Raw genomic sequence first — 12808 nt, forward strand, 5'->3', positions numbered from 1 at the left:
GTGGCGTTGGTGGATGGAGCGAGACATGATGTCCCAGATGTGCTCAATTGGATTCAGGTCTGGGGAACGGGCGGGCCAGTCCATAGCATCAATGCCTTCCTCTTGCAGGAACTGCTGACACACTCCAGCCACATGAGGTCTAGCATTGTCTTGCATTAGGAGGAACCCAGGGCCAACCGCACCAGCATATGGTCTCACAAGGGGTCTGAGGATCTCATCTCGGTACCTAATGGCAGTCAGGCTACCTCTGGCGAGCACATGGAGGGCTGTGCGGCCCCCCAAAGAAATGCCACCCCACACCATGACTGACCCACCGCCAAACCGGTCATGCTGGAGGATGTTGCAGGCAGCAGAACGTTCTCCACGGCGTCTCCAGACTCTGTCACGTCTGTCACGTGCTCAGTGTGAACCTGCTTTCATCTGTGAAGAGCACAGGGCGCCAGTGGCGAATTTGCCAATCTTGGTGTTCTCTGGCAAATGCCAAACGTCCTGCACGGTGTTGGGCTGTAAGCACAACCCCCACCTGTGGACGTCGGGTCCTCATACCACCCTCATGGAGTCTGTTTCTGACCGTTTGAGCAGACACATGCACATTTGTGGCCTGCTGGAGGTCATTTTGCAGGGCTCTGGCAGTGCTCCTCCTGCTCCTACTTGCACAAAGGCGGAGGTAGCGGTCCTGCTGCTGGGTTGTTGCCCTCCTACGGCCTCCTACACGTCTCCTGATGTACTGGCCTGTCTCCTGGTAGCGCCTCCATGCTCTGGACACTACGCTGACAGACACATAGCCAACCTTCTTGCCACAGCTCGCATTGATGTGCCATCCTGGATGAGCTGCACTACCTGAGCTACTTGTGTGGGTTGTAGACTTCGTCTCATGCTACCACTAGAGTGAAAGCACCGGCAGCATTCAAAAGTGACCAAAACATCAGCCAGGAAGCATAGGAACTGAGAAGTGGTCTGTGGTCTCCACCTGCAGAACCACTCCTTTATTGGGGGTATCTTGCTAATTGCCTATAATTTCCACCTGTTGTCTATTCCATTTGCACAACAGCATGTGAAATTTATTGTCAATCAGTGTTGCTTCCTAAGTGGACAGTTTGATTTCACAGAAGTGTGATTGACTTGGAGTTGCATTGTGTTGTTTGAGTGTTCCCTTTATTTTTTTGAGCAGTGTATTTTTAAAAATTACCGTACGTAGAATTTGTTCATTCTACATAGTCAGTCAAAAATTTGGACACACCTAATCATTCAAGGGTTTCTTTATTTTTACTATTTTCTACATTGTAGAATAACAGTTAAGACTTCAAAACTAACACATGGAATCATGTAGTATCCAAAAAAGTGTTAAACAAATCAAAATATATTTGAGATTCTTCAAAGTAGCCACCTTTTGCCTTGACAGCTTTGCACACTCTTGGCATTTTCTCAACCAGCTTCATGAGCTAGTCATCTGGAATGCATTTCAATTAACAGGTGTGCCTTGTTAAAAGTTAATTTGTCGAATTTCTTTCCTTAATGCGTTTTGAGCCAATCAGTTGTGTTGTGACAAGGTAGGGGTGGGTATACAGAAGACAGCCCTATTTGGTAAAAGACCAAGTCCATATTATGGCGAGAACAGCTCAAATAAACAAAGAGAAATGACAGTCCAATTACTTTAAGACATCACTTTTTAAAACGTTTTTTTCAAGGGCAGTCGCAAAAACCATAGAGTGCTATGATGAAACTGGCTCTCATGAGGACCACCACAGGAATGGAAGACCCAGAGTTACCTCTGCTAAAGAGAATAAGTTCATTATAGTTACCAGCCTCAGAAATTGCAGCCCAAATAAATGCTTCAGAGCTCAAGTAACAGACACATCTCAACGTCAACTGTTCAGAGGGGACTGTGAATCAGGCCTTCGTGGTAGAATTGCTGCAAAAAAAATACTACTAAAGAACACCAATAAGAAGACTTGCTTGGGCCAAGAAGCACGAGCAATGGACATTAGACCAGTGGAAATCTGTCCTTTTGGTCTGAGATTTTTGGTTCCAACCGCCGTGTCTTTGTGAGACGCAGAGTAGGTGAACGGATGATCTCTGCATGTGTGGTTCCCACCGTGATGCATGGAGGAGGTGTGATGGTGTGGGGGTGTTTTGCTGGTGATGCTGTCAGTGATTTATTTAGAATTCAAGGCACACTTAACCAGCATGGCTACCACAGCATTCTGCAGCATTACGCATGCCATCTGGTTTGCGCTTAGTCCCACTATCATTTGTTTTTCAATAGGACAATGGCCCAAAAAAAGGTGTGTGATGGAGGGCTGCATCAGATGACCCTGCCTCCACAATCACCCGACCTCAACCCAATTGAGATGGTTTGGGATGAGTTGGACCACAGAGTGAAGAAAAAGCAGCCAAAAGTTGTTTTGTGGAGATCACAAGATAAACTTGATTTAATAGGAGTGGATTTAGTAATGATAGATCGACAGCAATGTCGTAGTGCATCAGAGGCAGTAAAACTACAAAGATCTAAGACTTTGTTTAGAGCACATCTGTCGTGATCTCGACATAACGGATTTTTTTTTTATTAATCTGTCCTCTCTGGACTTCCGTACATCATAGCTTCAAATTATGCCCGATATGTTGTCTTCGTCAGTTTTAGTGCTACATTTTCATTCTGTCTATTTTTCTGAGTGCAGAACTAGGCTTATTTGGTCTATCCCTTTGTTTCTAATGCCTTACAAGTTGTTGACCTAATCAAACTGGTTTGGAACAGCTGGATTAGCAAACCTAATCCAGAAGTGATACTGAGGCTCATTCTGTGGGATTTTATTGTTGGAATAGTGATCTTTTAAGTGTACGTAGTGTTAGTGTCATAGGAGTAATCACGACAGGCCCCATGTCGGTGTGTCATGGTAGTAAGCACAACAAGCTCCACGTAGCCTATTGTTTGTTTAGGCTATTTAACATGGGAGACGGCCAAGTGTCAAAATAGGTGATGTCATTGCAGATAACCAACAACCATAAGATCAGACCGATCAGAAGGACCAAGCGTAAGCCTGTTTTTCATGCCATTTCTGTGACTTTTCCCCTCCCTTTCTATAGTGTAATCATCTTACCATGCATGTGTTAGATACTGTAAGACCAAGTCAAAGACTCTCAAATCACTGAGAGTCTTTTAGGCGCACATGCGAGTAAAATGGTCACACTGTAGAGCCCTGTGTAGCCTATATATGAAGCAATATAGAGCTCTATGCTAGCGCAAATTATCATGGGGAAAGCCCAGGGTTGCAATATTGTTTTGCAGGTGTAGGCACTGTGTAAGTATTGAGGTCAAGTGGTAGCCTGAAAGGTCCATGTTGAATGCCTAAGGGAAAAGGTTTAAGTGATATAACTTAAATCATGACTTTGTAGAGTCTAAGATGGGGTTCCCCAATTTGGCGGCCCACGGGCCAAATTTGGCCTGCCGGTGATTTTAATTTGGGGGCCCCCCCAAGTTTTCTGAGCAAAAAATAAGTTAAATAAAATAATACTTACAAAATTAGCATTTTTGTTCTTGGACATGATTGTAATATCACCAGGAAATGAGCTCAGTGCTTTTTCTTTATTTAGGAAATCTGTTCCCAAGTATTCCCACGCATAAATAGGCATATGCAGTGCTTGACTTGGGCAGGAGTTCACCGGAGCTGAGTACCGACACCTCACATTTTCTACTGCTTGAGCTCCTGTTCCTCTTATAGAATATTATCTCAAAAGTATTGTGGAGCTCCTGCACCTAAATACAAACAGTACCGGCACCCAAAATGAGTACCAGAACCTATTTCAGTCCAAGTCGGGGGCTCTGGGGCTCCCGAGTGGCACAGCGGTCTAAGGCACTGCATCTCAGTGCTAGACGGCGTCACCACAGACACCCTGTTTCGAATCCAGCCGGTATCACAACTGGCCGTGATTGAGAGTCCCATAAGGCGGCGCACAATTGGCCCAGCGTCGTCCAGGTTTGGCCGGTGTAGGCCATCATTGTATTTAAGAATTTGTTCTTAACTGACTTGCCTAGTTAAATTAAAAATATATATATATATTTTTTTTTAAGTCAAGCTCTGGGCATATATGATCATATACCAATGTATTCATGGTTTGAAAGTATTCTGTTTTTCTCATACTATATCTGTTTGGGTTTCTTGCAGTCGATTTGCAGTGTACAAATTATTTATAACTATGTTCTGGACCATCTGCTCAAGGAAAAATCGTCCCACAGCTGAATGTGATTTGGACCCCTGGTCTAGGACTTGTGCCACTGGCACATAATTATGTAATTTTACAGATACCATGGGACCGTATGAGAATGCAAAAAAGCACAGAAGGCATCTCTTCAAATTGTCTTCTCTTCATTTTATGTACATTCATTAACCAAATAGCCTACAGAAAATAAATGGAATCTCCCCCAACCCTGTAAAAATGTATCCTATGCCATTTCTATCCTCTTTCCCTCTCTGTAGAATCAGTGCTGTTGTTTATGCACCATAGTCTCTTTTATACTGTTAGTCTCTCTGGGTCACAGTAGTATGTCTTTTGACAAAATTGTACTTGACAAAACATCCCTTTAAACTGTTTCACTTCTGTATGTAAAGGAACTAACCTTATGTAAACTAACAGATTGGTGGGCTTATTTGCTTTAGCTACAAAAGGGTGAATATTTATACGGCAGTTCTGTAATAAATTCTTGCCTATTTTGAAGTGTACCCTTTGGGGGCCTGGTATGCAGACTTTCTCAATAGGGCTTTGCAATCAATTGAGTGTGGGGTGAGGTTTTGTCACAGTGCAAATGGAAGCTCATTGGCTAGTTTGGGGATGGGTTAGGGAATTTCCCAGACTTAAGTTGATGTTTTTATCTCGCTATATTGTAAATAAGCATGGAACAGTCAACGTGGTGGACTTTTGGTCGCACCCACTTTTGAACTGTCCAATACAACATGCGACTATCAGAAAGTGACTTGGCAAGGTCCCCTGGTCACTGTCAAGGTCAGCATTGTCATCATGGCATCTCAACTTCCCACCGTGACTATGAACACACTCTCTCACACACACACACACACACACACACACACACACACACACACACACACTCTGAAGTGTGAACACCCATACACACTCACCTTATATTAGTGCTGGGCGATTAACCAAAATGTTGGTTTATTTTAGTTTTTAAATAACTGACTGAAGTCTGTTCAAGTATTTGAATTCCATGTTTTTTTGTCCACTCAACGCACCATTTGTGCTGTTTCTTTAGAGAGATTTGTCTCTGGGATATGTTGTCCCAACTCATCATAGTTAAGCGCCGAAAGATGGTAATTAACTACAATGACCAGAATCCATTGTGCCTGTTCTCATTGGTTCTTTCCGGGCAAGCCTGTGGGGCAGGCAGACAGACATGGAGAGGAAGAGCGATAGAGCGACACGAGGGGAATAAAGAGAGGTTGCTTAGGTCTCTACACGACAGTACATGTAATTGATTGATAGTTGTGATTTAGCAGTGTTAAAAGTATGCCTGATCTACTTTTGAAGAACTACTGAAATGGTGATTTTTGTCAGACAAATGGCAGGAAGTACGCTATGGTTAGCCTGAAGGATGACTCAGGGGAGCACAGGGATAGCTGGCTGCTACAGCCTGAGCAGAGATTATATGATGACTTGAATAAAATATTAAGTCATCAAATAAACAATGTAATATACAGAACTGAAATATTTTATTAAAGTAATGTGAATAAAGGGTAGTTTATTAATAAGTCATATGCTGTAATGGCCAATCACTACCATCATTTGTTTTGTGTTACAGCATTGAAAACTGTGATTAAATGAACCGACCTCAAAAGGCACTTATTGCTCAGCACTACTGTGGAGACACACACACACACACACACACACACACACACACACACACACACACACACACACACTTGTCAGAGAGTTAGGCTCACACTTCACAAGTCTCATTTGGCTTCTCAAAGACCCACATGCACATGGCCTCCTAACAATGGCCTGAGTTCTTCTCATGGTGAATCTGGGCTGAGACACGAATGGAATGGTAATGAGCAGACTAGACAGGGGCTCTCAATTTCCCCTCCGACAAGCCAAAGACACAGCATTCTGGGCCAGCTACAAGGAAATTGGGGATTGGAGCATTCCCTGTCTCTCACTCTCTACAGACTGATTTAGCAGTTCCTCTTTGGGTAAAGACAGAGGTATTGTGTATTTATGTAACATATTTTACATTTGCATGTAGTATGGATAAATGCACATACTCACTACTGTTCAAGTTTGGGGTCACTTAGAAATGTCCTTGTTTTTGAAATGACATCAAATTGATCAAAAATACAGTATAGACATTGTTAATGTTGTAAATGACTATTGTAGCTGGAAACGGCTGATTTACATTTTTTTTATTGAATATATACATAGGCCCATTATCAGCAACCTTCACTCCTGTGTTCCAATGGCACGTTGTTAGCTAATCCAAGTTTATCATTTTAAAAGGCTAATTGATCATTAGAAAAACCTTTTGCAATTATGTTAGCACAGCTGAAAACTGTCCTGATTTAAAAAAGCAATAAAACTGGCCTTCTCTTAACCTGTTTAGGATAGGGGGCAGTATTTTCACGGCCGGATGAAAAAACGTACCCGATTTAAACTGGTTACTACTCTTGCCCAGAAACGAGAATATGCATATTATTAGTAGATTTGGATAGAAAACACTCTGAAGTTTCTAAAACTGTTTGAATGGTGTCTGTGAGTATAACATAACTCATATGGCAGGCAGAAACCTGACAGAATTCCAAGCAGGAAGTGGCCTGTCTGACAATTTGTAGTTCTTCTTAACTACCATATTGGTGTTGAGAGCAATGCGGCGGAGGCAGCAGCAGAGTTAGGAGACGAGAAAACAGCCCTTGCCTTAATTGTCTAAGAAAAGAGAGGATAGAGGAAACCTCAACTTAATAGGTCTATAACATTTACATTTACATTTTAGTCATTTAGCAGACGCTCTTATCCAGAGCGACTTACAGTAGTGAATGCATACATTTCATACATTTTTTTTCCTGTGCTAACTGTTAAATGTTAAATGTGCCATATATATCTACAGAAATAAGACCTATCCTGATTTATGTTGACTATTTGAGTGTTTGGTTGAAAGCCTACTGATTCCGTGAGCACCAAGGCTCACACAACAATTTCACAAATTCGGCAGTTTTTAATCTTTGCTATGCTGTGATAAACGCTTTGCACTTTTATTTTCATTAGACCAGCCTCCCTGGTATTATTTCTAATTTATTTAGTGTTTACACTTCCAAATTGTGAAATTATAATAATAATAACCCTCTTTTCCTTGATTCCGTTGTTGTTATTATAATAATGTCATTGTCATTAGTAAGCTTAGTATAGCAGCCAAAGTTTGGACACACCTACTCATTCCAGGGTTTTTATTTTGACTATTTTCTGCATTGTAGAATAATAGTGAAGACATCAAAACTATTACATAACATAGGGAATCACATAATAACCAAAAGTGTTATCCCTATTTGGTAAAATTTATTTATCTTCTATATACCAACCCTACCTTGTCACAACATTGGCACAAATGCATTACAGGCAAAAAACTTTACAGTTTACATACATTTAAAAACATTAACATGAATAGATACCTTTATTTGAATGGAAATATAATACACCCATTTTATAAAGAGATTTACCATTCAAATTAAAGTATTACCATTAAAATGTATGCATTATTGCATACATGGCTATCTTTGGGAAATTGTAATTAAAACATTTAATATCGGCCTCCTTGACCCCCAGAAATCGGCTTCGCCCCTAAAAAATCCATATCGGTCACTCTCTACTGGTAACTGGGAAAATAATGGTAACACTTGAGTAAATGAGAGCTATAAAGTATATTGAAAGCAGGTGCTTCCACACAGGTGTGGTTCCTGAGTTAATTAAGCAGTTAACATCCCATCATGCTTAGGGTAATTTATTCTACCATGGCTATGCCCTCATAGGATGACAATGTCCCCATCAACGGGGCATGAGCGAGTGGTCACTGAATGTTTTGAGTATGAAGACTATGTAAACCATATGCCATGGCTGTCTGTCACCAGATCTCAACCCAATTTAACACTTATGGGAGATTCTGGAGCGGCACCTGACAGTGTTTTCCACCCCCAACAAAACACCAAATTATAGAATTTCTCATGGAAGAAGGGTGTCGCACCCCTCCGATAGAGTTCTAGACACTGGTAGAATCTATGCCAAGGTGCATTGATGCTGTTCTGGCTCATGGTGGCCCAATGCCCTATTAAGACACTTTTATGTTGGTGTTTCCTTTATTTTGGCAGTTACATGTACACGGCTGTTTGTAGGCTTAGTTGATTACACAGTGCTATCTTTACTGTACACATTTGAATATTTGTGAAGTCTAGTTCATCACCCCAAACTTATCGTTAAGATGGCCCCACTGTCAATTTGATGAGATGATTATCGTATTACTGCTGTAGATTCTACAGTAGATTTGTGCATTTGGACCATTAGGCTACTTTGGCATGTGGTGAGTCAGATGACATCACCCAGCAATTATAGTCCCTTGAACGTGATATCTGCCCGCCCACCCTCTAGTCTCTTAAAGGGCTTGTCCAGCCAGTACGCAGGACTTTGTTGTGAGAGAGTAGAGGGAACTGACTAGCCTTCACCTTTAACTAGCACGCAGTGAGAGACTTAACTTCCCCTTTGTCAATTTGATTCACGCTTCAGACAACAGAAGGTAATGTTCAGAGTTTGTTTTTAATATGGAAAAACACAATTTTAGATTAACGTTGTATAATGCATTATCTGAAATATGTAACTATGTTTATGGAAGTGTTTAATGTAATCTAATTAATCAGAATAGTGTTTAATAGGGAAATGTTACAGGAAGTGGTAACAAAATCCAAAGTGAATTTTGGGATAAACAGAATCTGTACTGAAGTGTTACTTTTGACAGTTCCTATGTCTTTACAGTAACTGTTATTATGAGTAGATTACTCATAACAGTAGTCCGTAGCGTCAGTGTGTCAGTTAAGGAAGGAAGTGGGTGTTGTCCTGCTTTCAGGGACCGGCTCCCTGTTTGGTGAAGACATACGTTGCTTGAGAGACTAATAGTGTTAACTGAAGACTCTCACCCCCCAAAAAGGTGCAACATCACACTGATGGATAAACAATATTGAGAAAATAGTTGGATAATCTGGGAGTATAGTGTGCTATTTTTCTAGAGAGGCCTTCTAGGTCGGGTTTTCAAACTTTTTGGGACCGGCGGGGACCTCTTTGTGATAGCAAATTCATTATGGACCCCCCCATCAGCACACAACTCGCATTAGATAAAAATAGCATATGAGTTTTACTATAACTTCGGCAGTGCATGGTCAGATTAACCAATATTAAAGGCCCGCCTCTTGGCATCGGAGAGAGAACTTTGCCGTTTTCAAGCAAATTTCCTGCTATTCTACACGTTTATCATAGTTCAGAAACTTTTTGTTGTTGCCGCTTTAAAGCTAATATCCTGAAATTCTACACATTTTGCCATGCGGCAGAGAAATTTGCAGTTTTAAATCTTAAATTACAGTACATTTAGGTAAAACAATGAAATGGGGGGGTGGATACAAGATGTTATCGTGTTGAAAAATGTATATTTAGTGGAGTACTGTGGATACCAGGCCCATGTTGCTCAGGGTTAAAGGAAAATTCCACCCCAAAACTATCTTTTGGTATTTGTTTCATTAGTCCATTGTTGATATAGTGCCATTTTATTTTTGTTGCATATCAGCAATCAAGTTTTCAAGATGTATAATATAGAAATACAGCCGGTATGATGCATTATTTCACTTCACAAATATTTAATATTTATTAAAACTATAATGTTCCGTAAACGAGTTCATGCCAACAAATCCAATACAAAAACTATGTTCAATAAGCACAACTTTTTTATTTCGAAACAATCAGACCAGGGGTTCTGTTTCTTTTAAGCCTGCTACGCTAGGTTAGGCGTGAAAAAAACTGCAGCAACCTGAATGGCTGAACATGATACGCAACATCCGCGATTAGCATTTAGCCTCTCTAGCACGGTGGGAGAAAATGGTGTTTCATAAAGTCCACTTTTTTTTCACCTTCTCACCATTACAGTTGAAGTCGGAAGTTTATACACTTATACAGTTAGGTTGGAGTCATTAAAACTTGTTTTTCAACCACTCCACAAATTTCTTGTTATCAAACTATAGTTTTGGCAAGTCTGTTAGGACATCTGCTTTGTGCATGACACGATCTTAGAAGCTTCTGATAGGCTAATAGGCCTACCTTTAAACTCAGTGCCTCTTTGCTTGACATCATGGGAAACTCAAAAGAAATGAGCCAAGACCTCAGAAAACAAATTGTAGACCTCCACAAGTCTCGTTCATCCTTGGGAGCAATTTCCAAACGCCTGAAGGTACCACGTTCATCTGTACAAACAATAATCGGCAAGTATAAACACCATGGGACCACGCAGCCGTCATACCGCTCAGGAAAGAGACACGTTCTGTCTCCTGGAGATGAACATACTTTGGTGCGAAAAGTGCAACTCAATCCCAGAACAACAGCAAAGAACCTTGTGAAGATGCTGGAGGAAACGGGTACAAAATTATCTAGATCCACAGTAAAACGAGTCCTATAACGTCATAACCTGAAAGGCCGCTCAGCAAGGAAGAAGCCACTGCTCTAAAACCGCCATAAAAAGCCAGACTACGGTTTGCAACTGCACATGGGGACAAAGATCGTATTTTTTTAGAAATGTCCTCTGGTCTGATAAAACAAAAATAGAACTGTTTGGCCAGAATGACCATTGTTATGTTAGGAGGAAAGGGGGAGGCTTGCAAGCCGAAGAACACCATCCCAACCGTGAAGCACAGGGGTGGTAGCATCATGTTGTGGGGGTGCTTTGCTGCAAGATGGACTGGTGCACAAAATAGATGGCATCATGAGGTAGGAAAATTATGTGGATGTATTGAAGCAACATCTCAAGACATTAGTCAGGAAGTTAAAGCTTGGATGTAAATGGGTTTTCCAAATAGACAATGACCCCAAACATACTTCCAAAGTTGTGGCAAAATGGCTTAAGGACAACAAAGTCAAGGTATTGGAGTGGCCATCACAAAGCCCTGACCTCAACCCTATAGAAGATTTGTGGGCAGAACTGAAAAAGCGTGTGTGAGCAAGGAGGCCTACAAACCTGACTCAGTTACATCTGAGTCATACATTCCTCATGCTCTGTCAGGAGGAATGGGCCTAAATACACCCAACTTATTGTGGGATGCTTGTGGAAGACTACCTGAAACATTTGACCCAAGTTAAACAATTTTAAGGCAATGTTACCAAATACTAATTAGCGTATGTAAACCTCTGACCTCCTGGGAATGTGATGAAAGAAATAAAAGCTTAAATAATTCATTCTCTCTACCATTATTCTGACATTTCACATTCTTATAATAAAGTGGTGATCCTAACTGACCTAAAACAGGGAATTTTTACTAAGATTAAATGTCAGGAATTGTGAAAAACTGAGTTTAAATGTATTTGGCTAAGGTGTATGTAAACTTCCGACTTCAACTGTAATAAAGTTGAAGCCTTTGCAGCCTGAATGGAGAAAGTACGAACCGGTAGCCGGGACACTCGAGTGGATTACCGGCTGTCCACATCAAGCCCTTTATGGATCTCCCATAGTGGAGATCCATAAAGCCAAGTAGCGGCTACCCAGGCTACAGGAAACAATGCATTTTATTCGGCTACAGATTAAAAAAATTATTTACTTCACTGGGTGGTGAAAGTGCACAGTGATCTTGATGCCCCTTTCCAATAAATATTGGTCTTACTCTGATGACGTGATCGATGCTTGACTGCCATTTGACAAATAACAATATTTTATCCATAATAATCTCATGTAGACTAGCCAACCAACACAGCCTACCCACACTGTGTCTATGAGCTGTTGGCTAGAGCGCACGTGCCTGGACCAGAGTAGGCACATTTGATATTTAACCCAACAGTTTTTGTGACAAAACTATCGGTAGAGTTGAAAATGTGACCAAACACATTGAACTTTTAGGTTTTTATTCAGTGCATGACATTTTTTAAGGGAAAAAGTACATTTTGCGCACACTACGTCATCATGAACAGATTTTTATCCGCAACAACTCTGTTTGGTGTAAACACCACTAGTGAGAAAATGCTTTTTTTTAATGCAGATTTTAGAATATTCAAATGAAAATCTGTGGACAATTGGATGGAAAGCTAGCTAATAAGATCATGATCTGTTATCTCTTCATTCCCTGCTGTTTTGTAAAGAGTGAATCATTTCAGAACGTTAAGTGTCATCGTTAGACATCTGTTGTCTGACTGTGGTATTTTTAGGGATTGTTTTTCAGTCCTTTGAACCGTAATTAATGTAACTGACACCAAACCAAAGGGATTATTTGCTAGTGCGTAAAAGCTATTTTTCATGTGTTAAACAAGACATGCGATTTCGACCCGAGGCTATTTTGGAAAAGTCAGACAAGTAAGAAAGCTGATGGGCTTTAATAATAGACATTCATTTAACCAAGTTATCTTCATGATAACCAATGCTTAACGTTCTGAAATGATTCACTCTTAACAAAACAACAGGGAATGAATAGATAGCAGATTATGACAATTAGTCTAATTTCTGTTATTCGTGTAGTTGGGAGACAGAGGGTCCAGATGCCCCTCCAACCCCCCCATCGGCTGATTGTAGGATAGG

The 12808-nt window shown here is 40.9% G+C and overlaps 1 protein-coding gene across 6 annotated transcripts in view; it reads left to right on the forward strand.

Annotated features, from left to right (window-relative positions):
* Positions 1-12808, forward strand: part of LOC100380321 (phosphatidylserine decarboxylase) — a 41864-nt gene that overhangs the window by 8611 nt on the left and 20445 nt on the right. For 2 of the 6 annotated variants that reach the window (XM_045724520.1, XM_014136546.2), the window contains exon 1: positions 8636-8788. The exons of 1 other annotated variant lie outside the window; for it this stretch is intronic. The gene's annotated coding sequence lies outside the window, so the exon portion shown is untranslated. Of the gene's footprint in view, positions 1-6193; positions 6219-8635; positions 8789-12808 lie in introns of those variants that run through there. 3 more of the 6 variants (XM_045724599.1, XM_045724621.1, XM_014136585.2) reach the window with 3 other exon arrangements.

Source organism: Salmo salar, chromosome ssa01 (genome assembly GCF_905237065.1).
Source record: "Salmo salar chromosome ssa01, Ssal_v3.1, whole genome shotgun sequence".
NCBI lineage: Eukaryota > Metazoa > Chordata > Actinopteri > Salmoniformes > Salmonidae > Salmo > Salmo salar.